Here is a 21,344-nt window from a genome sequence, read left to right as displayed (position 1 = left end):
CTTGGTAGTGTGCAACCCACCGGCAACTAAGCCCTCCACAAGAACGCCTGGGGTCTAGGTGCAAAGGCAAGGCAGGAGTGGAGCTGAGGCCAGGAAGGCGCCAGTAGCATCTCCCAGTCTCGCGCAGCCCGCTCCTTTCTGGACTGGAAGCCTAGCCGCGAGGCAAGTCTGGGCAAGGCTCGCCCAGGGCAGAGCAGCCTCACGCCAGCCCTCTGCCAGATCGGGCCTCTGAGCAGAGCTGGAGCTCTGCCGTACTGGAGGCGCACTCGGCTCCGCCCAAGCAGTGATTGCAGCCCCACGCATCTGGGCTGCTTTCTCTTCTCCCAAGGAGGCTCGCTTCCCTCATGCTGTGCACAAGGCATCCAGGCGGGGGCGCCCCGCGCCTCCTACAGGTCTTGGTTGCGGAGCTGCTTCCCTGAGCTGGGGCTGTGGACGGGAGCCCAGACACGCAGGGGCAGGCCCCAACCACCTGCACAAGTCTCTGCTGGGGAGGAGAGCACTAGGGAAAAGACGTCTGTCAGGCACCTTCTGGGCGCTCACCGAGTCAGCCTCAGCGTGTGTGGGGCTGCAGACCACAGCCAGAGGCCCTGTGAGCCTTGTGCTCTCCGTGCTGTGCTGAGTCTGGGCGGTCAAGCAACCGTAAGAATAGACTTTCAGTTGCCCTCACTTTGCCTCTACTAGAGCCCTCAAGCTGGAGCGCTTGGCAGTGTGCAACCCACCGGCAACTAAGCCCTCCACAAGAACGCCTGGGGACTAGGTGCAAAGGCAAGGCAGGAGTGGAGCTGAGGCCAGGAAGGCGCCAGTAGCATCTCCCAGTCTCGCGCAGCCCGCTCCTTTCTGGACTGGAAGCCTAGCCGCGAGGCAAGTCTGGGCAAGGCTCGCCCAGGGCAGAGCAGCCTCACGCCAGCCCTCTGCCAGATCGGGCCTCTGAGCAGAGCTGGAGCTCTGCCGTACTGGAGGCGCACTCGGCTCCGCCCAAGCAGTGATTGCAGCCCCACGCATCTGGGCTGCCTCCTCTTCTCACAAGGAGGCTCGCTTCCCTCATCCTGTGCACAAGGCTTCCAGGCTGGGGAGCCCCGCGCCTCCTACAGGTCTTGGCTGAGGAGCTGCTTCCCTGAGCTGGGGCTGTGGACGGGAGCCCAGACACGCAGGGGCAGGCCCCAACCACCTGCACACGTCTCTGCTGGGGAGGAGAGCACTAGGGAAAAGACGTCTGTCAGGCACCTTCTGGGCGCTCACCGAGTCAGCTTCCGCGTGTGTGGGGCTGCAGACCACAGCCAGAGGCCCTGTGAGCCTTGTGCTCTCCGTGCTGTGCTGAGTCTGGGCGGTCAAGCAACCGTAAGAATAGACTTTCAGTTGCCCTCACTTTGCCTCTACTAGAGCCCTCAAGCTGGAGCGCCTGGCAGTGAGCAACCCACCGGCAACTAAGCCCTCCACAAGAACGCCTGAGGACTAGGTGCAAAGGTAAAGCAGGAGTGGTACTGAGGCCAGGAAGGCGCCAGTAGCATCTCCCAGTCTCGCGCAGCCCGCTCCTTTCTGGACTGGAAGCCTAGCCGCGAGGCAAGTCTGGGCAAGGCTCGCCCAGGGCAGAGCAGCCTCACGCCAGCAATTCTGCCAGATCGGGCCTCTGAGCAGAGCTGGAGCTCTGCCGTACTGGAGGCGCACTCGGCTCCGCCAAAGCAGTGAATGCAGCCGCGCACAGCAGAGCTGCCTCCTCTTCTCCCGAGGAGGCTCGCTTCCCGCATGCTGTAAACTAGGCTTCCAGGCGGGGCCCCCTGCGCCTCCCACAGGTCTTGGCTCAGGAGCTGCTTCCCTGAGCTGGGGCTGTGGACGGGAGCCCAGATACGCAGGGGCAGGCCCCAACCACCTGCACACGTCTCTGCTGGGGAGGAGAGCACTAGGGAATTGACGTCTGTCAGGCACCTTCTGGGCGCTCACCGAGTCAGCCTCCGCGTGTGTGGGGCTGCAGACCCCAGCCACGGGCCCTGTGAGCCTTGTGCTCTCCGTGCTGTGCTGAGTCTGGGCGGTCAAGCAACCGTAAGAATAGACTTTCAGTTGCCCTCACTTTGCCTCTACTAGAGCCCTCAAGCTGGAGCGCTTGGCAGTGTGCAACCCACCGGCATCTAAGCCCTCCACAAGAAAGCCTGGGGACTAGGTGCAAAGGCAAGGCAGGAGTGGAGCTGAGGCCAGGAAGGCGCCAGTAGCATCTCCCAGTCTCGCGCAGGCCGCTCCTTTCTGGACTGGAAGCCTAGCCGCGAGGCAAGTCTGGGCAAGGCTCGCCCAGGGCAGAGCAGCCTCACGCCAGCCCTCTGCCAGATCGGGCCTCTGAGCAGAGCTGGAGCTCTGCCGTACTGGAGGCGCACTCGGCTCCGCCAAAGCAGTGAATGCAGCCGCACACAGCAGGGCTGCCTTCTCTTCTCCCGAGGAGGCTCGCTTCCCGCATGCTGTAAACTAGGCTTCCAGGCGGGGCCCCCTGCGCCTCCCACAGGTCTTGGCTGAGGAGCTGCTTCCCTGAGCTGGGGCTGTGGACGGGAGCCCAGACACGCAGGGGCAGGCCCCAACCACCTGCACACGTCTCTGCTGGGGAGGAGTGCACTAGGGAAAAGACGTCTGTCAGGCACCTTCTGGGCGCTCACCGAGTCAGCCTCAGCGTGTGTGGGGCTGCAGACCACAGCCAGAGGCCCTGTGAGCCTTGTGCTCTCCGTGCTGTGCTGAGTCTGGGCGGTCAAGCAACCGCTGGAGGAGCCCTGCAGTTGCCCTCCCATTGCCTCTAATAGAGCCCTCTCTGCTGGAGCGTTTGGCAGTGTGCAACCCACCGGCAACTAACCCCTCCACAAGAACGCCTGAGGACTAGGTTCAAAGGTAAGGCAGGAGTGGTGCTGAGGCCAGGAAGGCGCCAGTAGCATCTCCCAGTCTCGCGCAGCCCGCTCCTTTCTGGACTGGAAGTCTAGCCGCGAGGCAAGTCTGGGCAAGGCTCGCCCATGGCAGAGCAGCCTCACGCCAGCAACTCTGCCAGATCGGGCCTCTGAGCAGAGCTGGAGCTCTGCCGTACTGGAGGCGCATTCGGCTCCGCCAATGCAGTGAATGCAGCCACACACAGCAGGGCTGCCTTCTCTTCTCCCGAGGAGGCTCGCTTCCCGCATGCTGTAAACTAGGCTTCCAGGCTGGGCCCCCTGCGCCTCCCACAGGTCTTGGCTCAGGAGCTGCTTCCCTGAGCTGGGGCTGTGGACGGGAGCCCAGACACGCAGGGGCAGGCCCCAACCACCTGCACACGTCTCTGCTGGGGAGGAGAGCACTAGGGAATTGACGTCTGTCAGGAACCTTCTGGGCGCTCACCGAGTCAGCCTCCGCGTGTGTGGGGCTGCAGACCCCAGCCAGAGGCCCTGTGAGCCTTGTGCTCTCCGTGCTGTGCTGAGTCTGGGCGGTCAAGCAACCGTAAGAATAGATTTCCAGTTGCCCTCACTTTGCCTCTAATAGAGCCCTCAAGCTGGAGCGCTTGGCAGTGTGCAACCCACCGGCAACTAAGCCCTCCACAAGAACGCCTGGGGACTAGGTGCAAAGGCAAGGCAGGAGTGGAGCTGAGGCCAGGAAGGCGCCAGTAGCATCTCCCAGTCTCGCGCAGCCTGCTCCTTTCTGGACTGGAAGCCTAGCCGCGAGGCAAGTCTGGGCAAGGCTCGCCCAGGGCAGAGCAGCCTCACGCCAGCACTCTGCCAGATCGGGCCTCTGAGCAGAGCTGGAGCTCTGCCGTACTGGAGGCGCACTCGGCTCCGCCCAAGCAGTGATTGCAGCCCCACGCATCTGGGCTGCCTCCTCTTCTCACAAGGAGGCTCGCTTCCCTCATCCTGTGCACAAGGCTTCCAGGCTGGGGAGCCCCGCGCCTCCTACAGGTCTTGGCTGAGGAGCTGCTTCCCTGAGCTGGGGCTGTGGACGGGAGCCTAGACACGCAGGGGCAGGCCCCAACCACCTGCACACGTCTCTGCTGGGGAGGAGAGCACTAGGGAAAAGACGTCTGTCAGGCACCTTCTGGGCGCTCACCGAGTCAGCTTCCGCGTGTGTGGGGCTGCAGACCACAGCCAGAGGCCCTGTGAGCCTTGTGCTCTCCGTGCTGTGCTGAGTCTGGGCGGTCAAGCAACCGTAAGAATAGACTTTCAGTTGCCCTCACTTTGCCTCTACTAGAGCCCTCAAGCTGGAGCGCCTGGCAGTGAGCAACCCACCGGCAACTAAGCCCTCCACAAGAACGCCTGAGGACTAGGTGCAAAGGTAAAGCAGGAGTGGTACTGAGGCCAGGAAGGCGCCAGTAGCATCTCCCAGTCTCGCGCAGCCCGCTCCTTTCTGGACTGGAAGCCTAGCCGCGAGGCAAGTCTGGGCAAGGCTCGCCCAGGGCAGAGCAGCCTCACGCCAGCAACTCTGCCAGATCGGGCCTCTGAGCAGAGCTGGAGCTCTGCCGTACTGGAGGCGCACTCGGCTCCGCCAAAGCAGTGAATGCAGCCGCACACAGCAGAGCTGCCTCCTCTTCTCCCGAGGAGGCTCGCTTCCCGCATGCTGTAAACTAGGCTTCCAGGCGGGGCCCCCTGCGCCTCCCACAGGTCTTGGCTCAGGAGCTGCTTCCCTGAGCTGGGGCTGTGGACGGGAGCCCAGATACGCAGGGGCAGGCCCCAACCACCTGCACACGTCTCTGCTGGGGAGGAGAGCACTAGGGAATTGACGTCTGTCAGGCACCTTCTGGGCGCTCACCGAGTCAGCCTCCGCGTGTGTGGGGCTGCAGACCCCAGCCAGGGGCCCTGTGAGCCTTGTGCTCTCCGTGCTGTGCTGAGTCTGTGCGGTCAAGCATCCGTAAGAATAGACTTTCAGTTGCCCTCACTTTGCCTCTAATACAGCCCTCAAGCTGGAGCGCTTGGCAGTGTGCAACCCACCGGCAACTAAGCCCTCCACAAGAACGCCTGGGGACTAGGTGCAAAGGCAAGGCAGGAGTGGTGCTGAGGCCAGGAAGGCGCCAGTAGCATCTCCCAGTGTCGCGCAGCCCGCTCCTTTCTGGACTGGAAGCCTAGCCGCGAGGCAAGTCTGGGCAAGGCTCGCCCAGGGCAGAGCAGCCTCACGCCAGCACTCTGCCAGATCGGGCCTCTGAGCAGAGCTGGAGCTCTGCCGTACTGGAGGCGCACCCGGCTCCGCCCAAGCAGTGATTGCAGCCCCACGCATCTGGGCTGCCTCCTCTTCTCCCAAGGAGGCTCGCTTCCCGCATGCTGTGCACAAGGCTTCCAGGCGGGGGCGCCCCGCGCCTCCTACAGGTCTTGGCTGAGGAGCTGCTTCCCTGAGCTGGGGCTGTGGACGGGAGCCCAGACACGCAGGGGCAGGCCCCAACCACCTGCACACGTCTCTGCTGGGGAGGAGAGCACTAGGGAAAAGACGTCTGTCAGGCACCTACTGGGCGCTCACCGAGTCAGCCTCAGCGTGTGTGGGGCTACAGACCACAGCCAGAGGCCCTGTGAGCCTTGTGCTCTCCGTGCTCTGCTGAGACTGGGCGGTCAAGCAACCATAAGAATAGACTTCCAGTTGCCCTCACGTTGCCTCTACTAGAGCCCTCAAGCAGGAGCGCTTGGTAGTGTGCAACCCACCGGCAACTAAGCCCTCCACAAGAACGCCTGGGGTCTAGGTGCAAAGGCAAGGCAGGAGTGGAGCTGAGGCCAGGAAGGCGCCAGTAGCATCTCCCAGTCTCGCGCAGCCCGCTCCTTTCTGGACTGGAAGCCTAGCCGCGAGGCAAGTTTGGGCAAGGCTCGCCCATGGCAGAGCAGCCTCACGCCAGCAACTCTGCCAGATCGGGCCTCTGAGCAGAGCTGGAGCTCTGCAGTACTGGAGGCGCACTCGGCTCCGCCAAAGCAGTGAATGCAGCCGCACACAGCAGGGCTGCCTTCTCTTCTCCCGAGGAGGCTCGCTTCCCGCATGCTGTAAACTAGGCTTCCAGGCGGGGCCCCATGCGCCTCCCACAGGTCTTGGCTCAGGAGCTGCTTCCCTGAGCTGGGGCTGTGGACGGGAGCCCAGACACGCAGGGGCAGGCCCCAACCACCTGCACACGTCTCTGCTGGGGAGGAGAGCACTAGGGAAATGACGTCTGTCAGGCACCTTCTGGGCGCTCACGGAGTCAGCCTCCGCGTGTGTGGGGCTGCAGACCCCAGCCACGGGCCCTGTGAGCCTTGTGCTCTCCGTGCTGTGCTGAGTCTGGGCGGTCAAGCAACCGTAAGAATAGACTTTCAGTTGCCCTCACTTTGCCTCTACTAGAGCCCTCAAGCTGGAGCGCTTGGCAGTGTGCAACCCACCGGCAACTAAGCCCTCCACAAGAAAGCCTGGGGACTAGGTGCAAAGGCAAGGCAGGAGTGGAGCTGAGGCCAGGAAGGCGCCAGTAGCATCTCCCAGTCTCGCGCAGGCCGCTCCTTTCTGGACTGGAAGCCTAGCCGCGAGGCAAGTCTGGGCAAGGCTCGCCCAGGGCAGAGCAGCCTCACGCCAGCCCTCTGCCAGATCGGGCCTCTGAGCAGAGCTGGAGCTCTGCCGTACTGGAGGCGCACTCGGCTCCGCCAAAGCAGTGAATGCAGCCGCACACAGCAGGGCTGCCTTCTCTTCTCCCGAGGAGGCTCGCTTCCCGCATGCTGTAAACTAGGCTTCCAGGCGGGGCCCCCTGCGCCTCCCACAGGTCTTGGCTGAGGAGCTGCTTCCCTGAGCTGGGGCTGTGGACGGGAGCCCAGACACGCAGGGGCAGGCCCCAACCACCTGCACACGTCTCTGCTGGGGAGGAGTGCACTAGGGAAAAGACGTCTGTCAGGCACCTTCTGGGCGCTCACCGAGTCAGCCTCAGCGTGTGTGGGGCTGCAGACCACAGCCAGAGGCCCTGTGAGCCTTGTGCTCTCCGTGCTGTGCTGAGTCTGGGCGGTCAAGCAACCGCTGGAGGAGCCCTGCAGTTGCCCTCCCATTGCCTCTAATAGAGCCCTTTCTGCTGGAGCGCTTGGCAGTGTGCAACCCACCGTCAACTAACCCCTCCACAAGAACGCCTGAGGACTAGGTTCAAAGGTAAGGCAGGAGTGGTGCTGAGGCCAGGAAGGCGCCAGTAGCATCTCCCAGTCTCGCGCAGCCCGCTCCTTTCTGGACTGGAAGTCTAGCCGCGAGGCAAGTCTGGGCAAGGCTCGCCCATGGCAGAGCAGCCTCACGCCAGCAACTCTGCCAGATCGGGCCTCTGAGCAGAGCTGGAGCTCTGCCGTACTGGAGGCGCACTCGGCTCCGCCAATGCAGTGAATGCAGCCGCACACAGCAGGGCTGCCTTCTCTTCTCCCGAGGAGGCTCGCTTCCCGCATGCTGTAAACTAGGCTTCCAGGCTGGGCCCCCTGCGCCTCCCACAGGTCTTGGCTCAGGAGCTGCTTCCCTGAGCTGGGGCTGTGGACGGGAGCCCAGACACGCAGGGGCAGGCCCCAACCACCTGCACACGTCTCTGCTGGGGAGGAGAGCACTAGGGAATTGACGTCTGTCAGGAACCTTCTGGGCGCTCACCGAGTCAGCCTCCGCGTGTGTGGGGCTGCAGACCCCAGCCAGGGGCCCTGTGAGCCTTGTGCTCTCCGTGCTGTGCTGAGTCTGGGCGGTCAAGCAACCGTAAGAATAGACTTTCAGTTGCCCTCACTTTGCCTCTAATACAGCCCTCAAGCTGGAGCGCTTGGCAGTGTGCAACCCACCGGCAACTAAACCCTCCACAAGAACGCCTGGGGACTAGGTGCAAAGGCAAGGCAGGAGTGGAGCTGAGGCCAGGAAGGCGCCAGTAGCATCTCCCAGTCTCGCGCAGCCCGCTCCTTTCTGGACTGGAAGCCTAGCCGCGAGGCAAGTCTGGGCAAGGCTCGCCCAGGGCAGAGCAGCCTCACGCCAGCCCTCTGCCAGATCGGGCCTCTGAGCAGAGCTGGAGCTCTGCCGTACTGGAGGCGCACCCGGCTCCGCCCAAGCAGTGATTGCAACCCCACGCATCTGGGCTGCCTCCTCTTCTCCCAAGGAAGATCGCTTCCCTCATGCTGTGCACTAGGCTTCCAGGCAGGAGCGCCCCGCGCCTCCTACAGGTCTTGGCTGAGGAGCTGCTTCCCTGAGCTGGGGCTGTGGACGGGAGCCCAGACACGCAGGGGCAGGCCCCAACCACCTGCACACGTCTCTGCTGGGGAGGAGAGCACTAGGGAAAAGACGTCTGTCAGGCACCTTCTGGGCGCTCACCGAGTCAGCCTCCGCGTGTGTGGGGCTGCAGACCACAGCCAGAGGCCCTGTGAGCCTTGTGCTCTCCGTGCTGTGCTGAGTCTGGGCGGTCAAGCAACCGCTGGAGGAGCCCTGCAGTTGCCCTCCCATTGCCTCTAATAGAGCCCTCTCTGCTGGAGCGCTTGGCAGTGTGCAACCCACCGGCAACTAAGCCCTCCACAAGAACGCCTGAGGACTAGGTCAAAGGTAAGGCAGGAGTGGTGCTGAGGCCAGGAAGGCGCCAGTAGCATCTCCCAGTCACGCGCAGCCCACTCCTTTCTGGACTGGAAGCCTAGCCGAGAGGCAAGTCTGGGCAAGGCTCGCCCAGGGCAGAGCAGCCTCACGCCAGCAACTCTGCCAGATCGGGCCTCTCAGCAGAGCTGGAGCTCTGCCGTACTGGAGGCGCACTCGGCTCTGCCCAAGCAGTGATTGCAGCCCCACGCATCTGGGCTGCCTCCTCTTCTCACAAGGAGGCTCGCTTCCCTCATCCTGTGCACAAGGCTTCCAGGCTGGGGAGCCCCGCGCCTCCTACAGGTCTTGGCTGAGGAGCTGCTTCCCTGAGCTGGGCTGTGGACGGGAGCCTAGACACGCAGGGGCAGGCCCCAACCACCTGCACACGTCTCTGCTGGGGAGGAGAGCACTAGGGAAAAGACGTCTGTCAGGCACCTTCTGGGCGCTCACCGAGTCAGCTTCCGCGTGTGTGGGGCTGCAGACCACAGCCAGAGGCCCTGTGAGCCTTGTGCTCTCCGTGCTGTGCTGAGTCTGGGCGGTCAAGCAACCGTAAGAATAGACTTTCAGTTGCCCTCACTTTGCCTCTACTAGAGCCCTCAAGCTGGAGCGCCTGGCAGTGAGCAACCCACCGGCAACTAAGCCCTCCACAAGAACGCCTGAGGACTAGGTGCAAAGGTAAAGCAGGAGTGGTACTGAGGCCAGGAAGGCGCCAGTAGCATCTCCCAGTCTCGCGCAGCCCGCTCCTTTCTGGACTGGAAGCCTAGCCGCGAGGCAAGTCTGGGCAAGGCTCGCCCAGGGCAGAGCAGCCTCACGCCAGCAACTCTGCCAGATCGGGCCTCTGAGCAGAGCTGGAGCTCTGCCGTACTGGAGGCGCACTCGGCTCCGCCAAAGCAGTGAATGCAGCCGCACACAGCAGAGCTGCCTCCTCTTCTCCCGAGGAGGCTCGCTTCCCGCATGCTGTAAACTAGGCTTCCAGGCGGGGCCCCCTGCGCCTCCCACAGGTCTTGGCTCAGGAGCTGCTTCCCTGAGCTGGGGCTGTGGACGGGAGCCCAGATACGCAGGGGCAGGCCCCAACCACCTGCACACGTCTCTGCTGGGGAGGAGAGCACTAGGGAATTGACGTCTGTCAGGCACCTTCTGGGCGCTCACCGAGTCAGCCTCCGCGTGTGTGGGGCTGCAGACCCCAGCCAGGGGCCCTGTGAGCCTTGTGCTCTCCGTGCTGTGCTGAGTCTGTGCGGTCAAGCATCCGTAAGAATAGACTTTCAGTTGCCCTCACTTTGCCTCTAATACAGCCCTCAAGCTGGAGCGCTTGGCAGTGTGCAACCCACCGGCAACTAAGCCCTCCACAAGAACGCCTGGGGACTAGGTGCAAAGGCAAGGCAGGAGTGGTGCTGAGGCCAGGAAGGCGCCAGTAGCATCTCCCAGTGTCGCGCAGCCCGCTCCTTTCTGGACTGGAAGCCTAGCCGCGAGGCAAGTCTGGGCAAGGCTCGCCCAGGGCAGAGCAGCCTCACGCCAGCACTCTGCCAGATCGGGCCTCTGAGCAGAGCTGGAGCTCTGCCGTACTGGAGGCGCACCCGGCTCCGCCCAAGCAGTGATTGCAGCCCCACGCATCTGGGCTGCCTCCTCTTCTCCCAAGGAGGCTCGCTTCCCGCATGCTGTGCACAAGGCTTCCAGGCGGGGGCGCCCCGCGCCTCCTACAGGTCTTGGCTGAGGAGCTGCTTCCCTGAGCTGGGGCTGTGGACGGGAGCCCAGACACGCAGGGGCAGGCCCCAACCACCTGCACACGTCTCTGCTGGGGAGGAGAGCACTAGGGAAATGACGTCTGTCAGGCACCTTCTGGGCGCTCACGGAGTCAGCCTCCGCGTGTGTGGGGCTGCAGACCCCAGCCACGGGCCCTGTGAGCCTTGTGCTCTCCGTGCTGTGCTGAGTCTGGGCGGTCAAGCAACCGTAAGAATAGACTTTCAGTTGCCCTCACTTTGCCTCTACTAGAGCCCTCAAGCTGGAGCGCTTGGCAGTGTGCAACCCACCGGCAACTAAGCCCTCCACAAGAAAGCCTGGGGACTAGGTGCAAAGGCAAGGCAGGAGTGGAGCTGAGGCCAGGAAGGCGCCAGTAGCATCTCCCAGTCTCGCGCAGGCCGCTCCTTTCTGGACTGGAAGCCTAGCCGCGAGGCAAGTCTGGGCAAGGCTCGCCCAGGGCAGAGCAGCCTCACGCCAGCCCTCTGCCAGATCGGGCCTCTGAGCAGAGCTGGAGCTCTGCCGTACTGGAGGCGCACTCGGCTCCGCCAAAGCAGTGAATGCAGCCGCACACAGCAGGGCTGCCTTCTCTTCTCCCGAGGAGGCTCGCTTCCCGCATGCTGTAAACTAGGCTTCCAGGCGGGGCCCCCTGCGCCTCCCACAGGTCTTGGCTCAGGAGCTGCTTCCCTGAGCTGGGGCTGTGGACGGGAGCCCAGACACGCAGGGGCAGGCCCCAACCACCTGCACACGTCTCTGCTGGGGAGGAGAGCACTAGGGAATTGACGTCTGTCAGGCACCTTCTGGGCGCTCACCGAGTCAGCCTCCGCGTGTGTGGGGCTGCAGACCCCAGCCAGGGGCCCTGTGAGCCTTGTGCTCTCCGTGCTGTGCTGAGTCTGTGCGGTCAAGCAACCGTAAGAATAGACTTTCAGTTGCCCTCACTTTGCCTCTAATACAGCCCTCAAGCTGGAGCGCTTGGCAGTGTGCAACCCACCGGCAACTAAGCCCTCCACAAGAACGCCTGGGGACTAGGTGCAAAGGCAAGGCAGGAGTGGTGCTGAGGCCAGGAAGGCGCCAGTAGCATCTCCCAGTGTCGCGCAGCCCGCTCCTTTCTGGACTGGAAGCCTAGCCGCGAGGCAAGTCTGGGCAAGGCTCGCCCAGGGCAGAGCAGCCTCACGCCAGCACTCTGCCAGATCGGGCCTCTGAGCAGAGCTGGAGCTCTGCCGTACTGGAGGCGCACCCGGCTCCGCCCAAGCAGTGATTGCAGCCCCACGCATCTGGGCTGCCTCCTCTTCTCCCAAGGAGGCTCGCTTCCCGCATGCTGTGCACAAGGCTTCCAGGCGGGGGCGCCCCGCGCCTCCTACAGGTCTTGGCTGAGGAGCTGCTTCCCTGAGCTGGGGCTGTGGACGGGAGCCCAGACACGCAGGGGCAGGCCCCAACCACCTGCACACGTCTCTGCTGGGGAGGAGAGCACTAGGGAAATGACGTCTGTCAGGCACCTACTGGGCGCTCACCGAGTCAGCCTCAGCGTGTGTGGGGCTACAGACCACAGCCAGAGGCCCTGTGAGCCTTGTGCTCTCCGTGCTCTGCTGAGACTGGGCGGTCAAGCAACCATAAGAATAGACTTCCAGTTGCCCTCACGTTGCCTCTACTAGAGCCCTCAAGCTGGAGCGCTTGGTAGTGTGCAACCCACCGGCAACTAAGCCCTCCACAAGAACGCCTGGGGTCTAGGTGCAAAGGCAAGGCAGGAGTGGAGCTGAGGCCAGGAAGGCGCCAGTAGCATCTCCCAGTCTCGCGCAGCCCGCTCCTTTCTGGACTGGAAGCCTAGCCGCGAGGCAAGTCTGGGCAAGGCTCGCCCAGGGCAGAGCAGCCTCACGCCAGCCCTCTGCCAGATCGGGCCTCTGAGCAGAGCTGGAGCTCTGCCGTACTGGAGGCGCACTCGGCTCCGCCCAAGCAGTGATTGCAGCCCCACGCATCTGGGCTGCTTTCTCTTCTCCCAAGGAGGCTCGCTTCCCTCATGCTGTGCACAAGGCATCCAGGCGGGGGCGCCCCGCGCCTCCTACAGGTCTTGGTTGCGGAGCTGCTTCCCTGAGCTGGGGCTGTGGACGGGAGCCCAGACACGCAGGGGCAGGCCCCAACCACCTGCACAAGTCTCTGCTGGGGAGGAGAGCACTAGGGAAAAGACGTCTGTCAGGCACCTTCTGGGCGCTCACCGAGTCAGCCTCAGCGTGTGTGGGGCTGCAGACCACAGCCAGAGGCCCTGTGAGCCTTGTGCTCTCCGTGCTGTGCTGAGTCTGGGCGGTCAAGCAACCGTAAGAATAGACTTTCAGTTGCCCTCACTTTGCCTCTACTAGAGCCCTCAAGCTGGAGCGCTTGGCAGTGTGCAACCCACCGGCAACTAAGCCCTACACAAGAACGCCTGGGGACTAGGTGCAAAGGCAAGGCAGGAGTGGAGCTGAGGCCAGGAAGGCGCCAGTAGCATCTCCCAGTCTCGCGCAGCCCGCTCCTTTCTGGACTGGAAGCCTAGCCGCGAGGCAAGTCTGGGCAAGGCTCGCCCAGGGCAGAGCAGCCTCACGCCAGCACTCTGCCAGATCGGGCCTCTGAGCAGAGCTGGAGCTCTGCCGTACTGGAGGCGCACTCGGCTCCGCCCAAGCAGTGATTGCAGCCCCACGCATCTGGGCTGCCTCCTCTTCTCACAAGGAGGCTCGCTTCCCTCATCCTGTGCACAAGGCTTCCAGGCTGGGGAGCCCCGCGCCTCCTACAGGTCTTGGCTGAGGAGCTGCTTCCCTGAGCTGGGGCTGTGGACGGGAGCCCAGACACGCAGGGGCAGGCCCCAACCACCTGCACACGTCTCTGCTGGGGAGGAGAGCACTAGGGAAAAGACGTCTGTCAGGCACCTTCTGGGCGCTCACCGAGTCAGCTTCCGCGTGTGTGGGGCTGCAGACCACAGCCAGAGGCCCTGTGAGCCTTGTGCTCTCCGTGCTGTGCTGAGTCTGGGCGGTCAAGCAACCGTAAGAATAGACTTTCAGTTGCCCTCACTTTGCCTCTACTAGAGCCCTCAAGCTGGAGCGCCTGGCAGTGAGCAACCCACCGGCAACTAAGCCCTCCACAAGAACGCCTGAGGACTAGGTGCAAAGGTAAAGCAGGAGTGGTACTGAGGCCAGGAAGGCGCCAGTAGCATCTCCCAGTCTCGCGCAGCCCGCTCCTTTCTGGACTGGAAGCCTAGCCGCGAGGCAAGTCTGGGCAAGGCTCGCCCAGGGCAGAGCAGCCTCACGCCAGCAACTCTGCCAGATCGGGCCTCTGAGCAGAGCTGGAGCTCTGCCGTACTGGAGGCGCACTCGGCTCCGCCAAAGCAGTGAATGCAGCCGCACACAGCAGAGCTGCCTCCTCTTCTCCCGAGGAGGCTCGCTTCCCGCATGCTGTAAACTAGGCTTCCAGGCGGGGCCCCCTGCGCCTCCCACAGGTCTTGGCTCAGGAGCTGCTTCCCTGAGCTGGGGCTGTGGACGGGAGCCCAGATACGCAGGGGCAGGCCCCAACCACCTGCACACGTCTCTGCTGGGGAGGAGAGCACTAGGGAATTGACGTCTGTCAGGCACCTTCTGGGCGCTCACCGAGTCAGCCTCCGCGTGTGTGGGGCTGCAGACCCCAGCCAGGGGCCCTGTGAGCCTTGTGCTCTCCGTGCTGTGCTGAGTCTGTGCGGTCAAGCAACCGTAAGAATAGACTTTCAGTTGCCCTCACTTTGCCTCTAATACAGCCCTCAAGCTGGAGCGCTTGGCAGTGTGCAACCCACCGGCAACTAAGCCCTCCACAAGAACGCCTGGGGACTAGGTGCAAAGGCAAGGCAGGAGTGGTGCTGAGGCCAGGAAGGCGCCAGTAGCATCTCCCAGTGTCGCGCAGCCCGCTCCTTTCTGGACTGGAAGCCTAGCCGCGAGGCAAGTCTGGGCAAGGCTCGCCCAGGGCAGAGCAGCCTCACGCCAGCACTCTGCCAGATCGGGCCTCTGAGCAGAGCTGGAGCTCTGCCGTACTGGAGGCGCACCCGGCTCCGCCCAAGCAGTGATTGCAGCCCCACGCATCTGGGCTGCCTCCTCTTCTCCCAAGGAGGCTCGCTTCCCGCATGCTGTGCACAAGGCTTCCAGGCGGGGGCGCCCCGCGCCTCCTACAGGTCTTGGCTGAGGAGCTGCTTCCCTGAGCTGGGGCTGTGGACGGGAGCCCAGACACGCAGGGGCAGGCCCCAACCACCTGCACACGTCTCTGCTGGGGAGGAGAGCACTAGGGAAATGACGTCTGTCAGGCACCTACTGGGCGCTCACCGAGTCAGCCTCAGCGTCTGTGGGGCTACAGACCACAGCCAGAGGCCCTGTGAGCCTTGTGCTCTCCGTGCTCTGCTGAGTCTGGGCGGTCAAGCAACCGTAAGAATAGACTTCCAGTTGCCCTCACGTTGCCTCTACTAGAGCCCTCAAGCTGGAGCGCTTGGTAGTGTGCAACCCACCGGCAACTAAGCCCTCCACAAGAACGCCTGGGGACTAGGTGCAAAGGCAAGGCAGGAGTGGAGCTGAGGCCAGGAAGGCGCCAGTAGCATCTCCCAGTCTCGCGCAGCCCGCTCCTTTCTGGACTGGAAGCCTAGCCGCGAGGCAAGTCTGGGCAAGGCTCGCCCAGGGCAGAGCAGCCTCACGCCAGCCCTCTGCCAGATCGGGCCTCTGAGCAGAGCTGGAGCTCTGCCGTACTGGAGGCGCACTCGGCTCCGCCCAAGCAGTGATTGCAGCCCCACGCATCTGGGCTGCTTTCTCTTCTCCCAAGGAGGCTCGTTTCCCTCATGCTGTGCACAAGGCATCCAGGCGGGGGCGCACCGCGCCTCCTGCAGGTCTTGGCTGCGGAGCTGCTTCCCTGAGCTGGGGCTGTGGACGGGAGCCCAGACACGCAGGGGCAGGCCCCAACCACCTGCACAAGTCTCTGCTGGGGAGGAGAGCACTAGGGAAAAGACGTCTGTCAGGCACCTTCTGGGCGCTCACCGAGTCAGCCTCAGCGTGTGTGGGGCTGCAGACCACAGCCAGAGGCCCTGTGAACCTTGTGCTCTCCGTGCTGTGCTGAGTCTGGGCGGTCAAGCAACCGTAAGAATAGACTTTCAGTTGCCCTCACTTTGCCTCTACTAGAGCCCTCAAGCTGGAGCGCTTGGCAGTGTGCAACCCACCGGCAACTAAGCCCTCCACAAGAACGCCTGGGGACTAGGTGCAAAGGCAAGGCAGGAGTGGAGCTGAGGCCAGGAAGGCGCCAGTAGCATCTCCCAGTCTCGCGCAGCCCGCTCCTTTCTGGACTGGAAGCCTAGCCGCGAGGCAAGTTTGGGCAAGGCTCGCCCATGGCAGAGCAGCCTCACGCCAGCAACTCTGCCAGATCGGGCCTCTGAGCAGAGCTGGAGCTCTGCAGTACTGGAGGCGCACTCGGCTCCGCCAAAGCAGTGAATGCAGCCGCACACAGCAGGGCTGCCTTCTCTTCTCCCGAGGAGGCTCGCTTCCCGCATGCTGTAAACTAGGCTTTCAGGCGGGGCCCCATGCGCCTCCCACAGGTCTTGGCTCAGGAGCTGCTTCCCTGAGCTGGGGCTGTGGACGGGAGCCCAGACACGCAGGGGCAGGCCCCAACCACCTGCACAAGTCTCTGCTGGGGAGGAGAGCACTAGGGAAAAGACGTCTGTCAGGCACCTTCTGGGCGCTCACCGAGTCAGCCTCAGCGTGTGTGGGGCTGCAGACCACAGCCAGAGGCCCTGTGAGCCTTGTGCTCTCCGTGCTGTGCTGAGTCTGGGCGGTCAAGCAACCGTAAGAATAGACTTTCAGTTGCCCTCACTTTGCCTCTACTAGAGCCCTCAAGCTGAAGCGCTTGGCAGTGTGCAACCCACCGGCAACTAAGCCCTCCACAAGAACGCCTGGGGACTAGGTGCAAAGGCAAGGCAGGAGTGGAGCTGAGGCCAGGAAGGCGCCAGTAGCATCTCCCAGTCTCGCGCAGCCCGCTCCTTTCTGGACTGGAAGCCTAGCCGCGAGGCAAGTTTGGGCAAGGCTCGCCCATGGCAGAGCAGCCTCACGCCAGCAACTCTGCCAGATCGGGCCTCTGAGCAGAGCTGGAGCTCTGCAGTACTGGAGGCGCACTCGGCTCCGCCAAAGCAGTGAATGCAGCCGCACACAGCAGGGCTGCCTTCTCTTCTCCCGAGGAGGCTCGCTTCCCGCATGCTGTAAACTAGGCTTTCAGGCGGGGCCCCATGCGCCTCCCACAGGTCTTGGCTCAGGAGCTGCTTCCCTGAGCTGGGGCTGTGGACGGGAGCCCAGACACGCAGGGGCAGGCCCCAACCACCTGCACACGTCTCTGCTGGGGAGGAGAGCACTAGGGAAATGACGTCTGTCAGGCACCTTCTGGGCGCTCACGGAGTCAGCCTCCGCGTGTGTGGGGCTGCAGACCCCAGCCACGGGCCCTGTGAGCCTTGTGCTCTCCGTGCTGTGCTGAGTCTGGGCGGTCAAGCAACCGTAAGAATAGACTTTCAGTTGCCCTCACTTTGCCTCTACTAGAGCCCTCAAGCTGGAGCGCTTGGCAGTGTGCAACCCACCGGCAACTAAGCCCTCCACAAGAACGCCTGGGGACTAGGTGCAAAGGCAAGGCAGGAGTGGAGCTGAGGCCAGGAAGGCGCCAGTAGCATCTCCCAGTCTCGCGCAGGCCGCTCCTTTCTGGACTGGAAGCCTAGCCGCGAGGCAAGTCTGGGCAAGGCTCGCCCAGGGCAGAGCAGCCTCACGCCAGCCCTCTGCCAGATCGGGCCTCTGAGCAGAGCTGGAGCTCTGCCGTACTGGAGGCGCACTCGGCTCCGCCCAAGCAGTGATTGCAGCCCCACGCATCTGGGCTGCCTCCTCTTCTCCCAAGGAGGCTCGCTTCCCTCATGCTGTGCACAAGGCTTCCAGGCGGGGGCGCCCCGCGCCTCCTACAGGTCTTGGCTGAGGAGCTGCTTCCCTGAGCTGGGGCTGTGGACGGGAGCCCAGACACGCAGGGGCAGGCCCCAACCACCTGCACACGTCTCTGCTGGGGAGGAGAGCACTAGGGAAATGACGTCTGTCAGGCACCTTCTGGGCGCTCACCGAGTCAGCCTCAGCGTGTGTGGGGCTGCAGACCACAGCCAGAGGCCCTGTGAGCCTTGTGCTCTCCGTGCTGTGCTGAGTCTGGGCGGTCAAGCAACCCCTGGAGGAGCCCTGCAGTTGCCCTCCCATTGCCTCTAATAGAGCCCTCTCTGCTGGAGCGCTTGGCAGTGTGCAACCCACCGGCAACTAAGCCCTCCACAAGAACGCCTGAGGACTAGGTGCAAAGGTAAGGCAGGAGTGGTGCTGAGGCCAGGAAGGCGCCAGTAGCATCTCCCAGTCACGCGCAGCCCACTCCTTTCTGGACTGGAAGCCTAGCCGCGAGGCAAGTCTGGGCAAGGCTCGCCCAGGGCAGAGCAGCCTCACGCCAGCAACTCTGCCAGATCGGGCCTCTCAGCAGAGCTGGAGCTCTGCCGTACTGGAGGCGCACTCGGCTCCGCCAAAGCAATGAATGCAGCCGCACACAGCAGGGCTGCCTTCTCTTCTCCCGTGGAGGCTCGCTTCCCGCATGCTGTAAACTAGGCTTCCAGGCGGGGCCCCCTGCGCCCTCCACAGGTCTTGGCTCAGGAGCTGCTTCCCTGAGCTGGGGCTGTGGACGGGAGCCCAGACACGCAGGGGCAGGCCCCAACCACCTGCACACGTCTCTGCTGGGGAGGAGAGCACTAGGGAAAAGACGTCTGTCAGGCACCTTCTGGGCACTCACCGAGTCAGCTTCCGCGTGTGTGGGGCTGCAGACCACAGCCAGAGGCCCTGTGAGCCTTGTGCTCTCCGTGCTGTGCTGAGTCTGGGCGGTCAAGCAACCGTAAGAATAGATTTCCAGTTGCCCTCACTTTGCCTCTAATAGAGCCCTCAAGCTGGAACGTTTGGCAGTGTGCAACCCACCGGCAACTAAGCCCTCCACAAGAACGCCTGGGGACTAGGTGCAAAGGCAAGGCAGGAGTGGAGCTGAGGCCAGGAAGGCGCCAGTAGCATCTCCCAGTGTCGCGCAGCCCGCTCCTTTCTGGACTGGAAGCCTAGCCGCGAGGCAAGTCTGGGCAAGGCTCGCCCAGGGCAGAGCAGCCTCACGCCAGCCCTCTGCCAGATCGGGCCTCTGAGCAGAGCTGGAGCTCTGCCGTACTGGAGGCGCACTCGGCTCCGCCCAAGCAGTGATTGCAGCCCCACGCATCTGGGCTGCTTTCTCTTCTCCCAAGGAGGCTCGCTTCCCTCATGCTGTGCACAAGGCATCCAGGCGGGGGCGCCCCGCGCCTCCTACAGGTCTTGGCTGCGGAGCTGCTTCCCTGAGCTGGGGCTGTGTACGGGAGCCCAGACACGCAGGGGCAGGCCCCAACCACCTGCACACGTCTCTGCTGGGGAGGAGAGCACTAGGGAAAAGACGTCTGTCAGGCACCTACTGGGCGCTCACCGAGTCAGCCTCAGCGTGTGTGGGGCTACACACCACAGCCAGAGGCCCTGTGAGCCTTGTGCTCTCCGTGCTCTTCTGAGTCTGGGCGGTCAAGCAACCGTAAGAATAGACTTCCAGTTGCCCTCACGTTGCCTCTACTAGAGCCCTCAAGCTGGAGCGCTTGGCAGTGTGCAACCCACCGGCAACTAAGCCCTCCACAAGAACGCCTGGGGACTAGGTGCAAAGGCAAGGCAGGAGTGGAGCTGAGGCCAGGAAGGCGCCAGTAGCATCTCCCAGTCTCGCGCAGCCCGCTCCTTTCTGGACTGGAAGCCTAGCCGCGAGGCAAGTCTGGGCAAGGCTCGCCCAGGGCAGAGCAGCCTCACGCCAGCCCTCTGCCAGATCGGGCCTCTGAGCAGAGCTGGAGCTCTGCCGTACTGGAGGCGCACTCGGCTCCGCCCAAGCAGTGATTGCAGCCCCACGCATCTGGGCTGCTTTCTCTTCTCCCGAGGAGGCTCGCTTCCCTCATGCTGTGCACAAGGCATCCAGGCGGGGGCGCCCCGCGCCTCCTACAGGTCTTGGCTGCGGAGCTGCTTCCCTGAGCTGGGGCTGTGGACGGGAGCCCAGACACGCAGGGGCAGGCCCCAACCACCTGCACAAGTCTCTGCTGGGGAGGAGAGCACTAGGGAAAAGACGTCTGTCAGGCACCTTCTGGGCGCTCACCGAGTCAGCCTCAGCGTGTGTGGGGCTGCAGACCACAGCCAGAGGCCCTGTGAGCCTTGTGCTCTCCGTGCTGTGCTGAGTCTGGGCGGTCAAGCAACCGTAAGAATAGACTTTCAGTTGCCCTCACTTTGCCTCTACTAGAGCCCTCAAGCTGGAGCGCTTGGCAGTGTGCAACCCACCGGCAACTAAGCCCTCCACAAGAACGCCTGGGGACTAGGTGCAAAGGCAAGGCAGGAGTGGAGCTGAGGCCAGGAAGGCGCCAGTAGCATCTCCCAGTCTCGCGCAGCCCGCTCCTTTCTGGACTGGAAGCCTAGCCGCGAGGCAGTTTGGGCAAGGCTCGCCCATGGCAGAGCAGCCTCACGCCAGCAACTCTGCCAGATCGGGCCTCTGAGCAGAGCTGGAGCTCTGCAGTACTGGAGGCGCACTCGGCTCCGCCAAAGCAGTGAATGCAGCCGCACACAGCAGGGCTGCCTTCTCTTCTCCCGAGGAGGCTCGCTTCCCGCATGCTGTAAACTAGGCTTCCAGGCGGGGCCCCATGCGCCTCCCACAGGTCTTGGCTCAGGAGCTGCTTCCCTGAGCTGGGGCTGTGGACGGGAGCCCAGACACGCAGGGGCAGGCCCCAACCACCTGCACACGTCTCTGCTGGGGAGGAGAGCACTAGGGAAATGACGTCTGTCAGGCACCTTCTGGGCGCTCACGGAGTCAGCCTCCGCGTGTGTGGGGCTGCAGACCCCAGCCACGGGCCCTGTGAGCCTTGTGTTCTCCGTGCTGTGCTGAGTCTGGGCGGTCAAGCAACCGTAAGAATAGACTTTCAGTTGCCCTCACTTTGCCTCTACTAGAGCCCTCAAGCTGGAGCGCTTGGCAGTGTGCAACCCACCGGCAACTAAGCCCTCCACAAGAACGCCTGGGGACTAGGTGCAAAGGCAAGGCAGGAGTGGAGCTGAGGCCAGGAAGGCGCCAGTAGCATCTCCCAGTCTCGCGCAGGCCGCTCCTTTCTGGACTGGAAGCCTAGCCGCGAGGCAAGTCTGGGCAAGGCTCGCCCAGGGCAGAGCAGCCTCACGCCAGCCCTCTGCCAGATCGGGCCTCTGAGCAGAGCTGGAGCTCTGCCGTACTGGAGGCGCACTCGGCTCCGCCCAAGCAGTGATTGCAGCCCCACGCATCTGGGCTGCCTCCTCTTCTCCCAAGGAGGCTCGCTTCCCTCATGCTGTGCACAAGGCTTCCAGGCGGGGGCGCCCCGCGCCTCCTACAGGTCTTGGCTGAGGAGCTGCTTCCCTGAGCTGGGGCTGTGGACGGGAGCCCAGACACGCAGGGGCAGGCCCCAACCACCTGCACACGTCTCTGCTGGGGAGGAGAGCACTAGGGAAATGACGTCTGTCAGGCACCTTCTGGGCGCTCACCGAGTCAGCCTCAGCGTGTGTGGGGCTGCAGACCACAGCCAGAGGCCCTGTGAGCCTTGTGCTCTCCGTGCTGTGCTGAGTCTGGGCGGTCAAGCAACCCCTGGAGGAGCCCTGCAGTTGCCCTCCCATTCCCTCTAATAGAGCCCTCTCTGCTGGAGCGCTTGGCAGTGTGCAACCCACCGTCAACTAAGCCCTCCACAAGAACGCCTGAGGACTAGGTGCAAAGGTAAGGCAGGAGTGGTGCTGAGGCCAGGAAGGCGCCAGTAGCATCTCCCAGTCACGCGCAGCCCACTCCTTTCTGGACTGGAAGCCTAGCCGCGAGGCAAGTCTGGGCAAGGCTCGCCCAGGGCAGAGCAGCCTCACGCCAGCAACTCTGCCAGATCGGGCCTCTCAGCAGAGCTGGAGCTCTGCCGTACTGGAGGCGCACTCGGCTACGGCAAAGCAATGAATGCAGCCGCACACAGCAGGGCTGCCTTCTCTTCTCCCGTGGAGGCTCGCTTCCCGCATGCTGTAAACTAGGCTTCCAGGCGGGGC

The sequence above is a fragment of the Capricornis sumatraensis genome, chromosome 19 (assembly GCF_032405125.1).
Source record: "Capricornis sumatraensis isolate serow.1 chromosome 19, serow.2, whole genome shotgun sequence".
NCBI lineage: Eukaryota > Metazoa > Chordata > Mammalia > Artiodactyla > Bovidae > Capricornis > Capricornis sumatraensis.
Note: the sequence above shows the minus strand (reverse complement) of the source record.